We start from the raw sequence: 722 nt of genomic DNA on the forward strand, positions 1-722 counted from the left end.
GTCTTTCCGATACACGTTCCAACCCTCGCTAAATATTCCAGAACTTCCTATCTCAGGGTTCAGCCAGGTCTTAGCCCCGAGAATAATTTGCGTGCCACACGCTTCCTGGAGGGCAGTAAATTCAGGAACTTTGTTCCGAACACTCTGAAAATTTACTGCTAATATCTTAATAGCTGAAGTGTCTTTACACTGAGCGCGTCCTGATTTCCCTGCCTGCACGTTGACCGGTGAGTGTTCATCAGGACACCTCGCACTACCGCCTAGCCTAAAAAAAAACCCATGTGCACGCCACAAGTACTCTGCTACCCGAGTAGCTGCTTCGTTTGTGTAGTGCACCCCTGACCTATCTAGGGGCGTCCTTCAATTCCTCACCCAATAGCGCAAGTCTAGAAATCTGCAGCCAAGACCGTCACAGAGTCGACGAAGCCTCTGGTTGAGACCCTCCACTCGGCTCCAAACCAAAGGACCCCGATCCACTCTGGGAACGATGCTGCAAATAGAGAGCTTGCTTGCATCCCGCGTGCGAGGCCAGCGGTCTTCACCAAATACGCTTGCCGCCTGTACGAACTGGTGATCGCCTCAGAACCCAAGCGACAGGCATCATTGGTGCCGACGTGAGCAACTGCTTGCAGACGACTGACTGCACGTCGTACGCTCGATAGCCGTAGGCAAGGCCGCCTCCACATCTTGGATGAGGCCCCCCGGCAGACAAACCGAGTGCA

This window comes from Schistocerca piceifrons, chromosome 5, assembly GCF_021461385.2.
Source record: "Schistocerca piceifrons isolate TAMUIC-IGC-003096 chromosome 5, iqSchPice1.1, whole genome shotgun sequence".
Classification (NCBI taxonomy): domain Eukaryota; kingdom Metazoa; phylum Arthropoda; class Insecta; order Orthoptera; family Acrididae; genus Schistocerca; species Schistocerca piceifrons.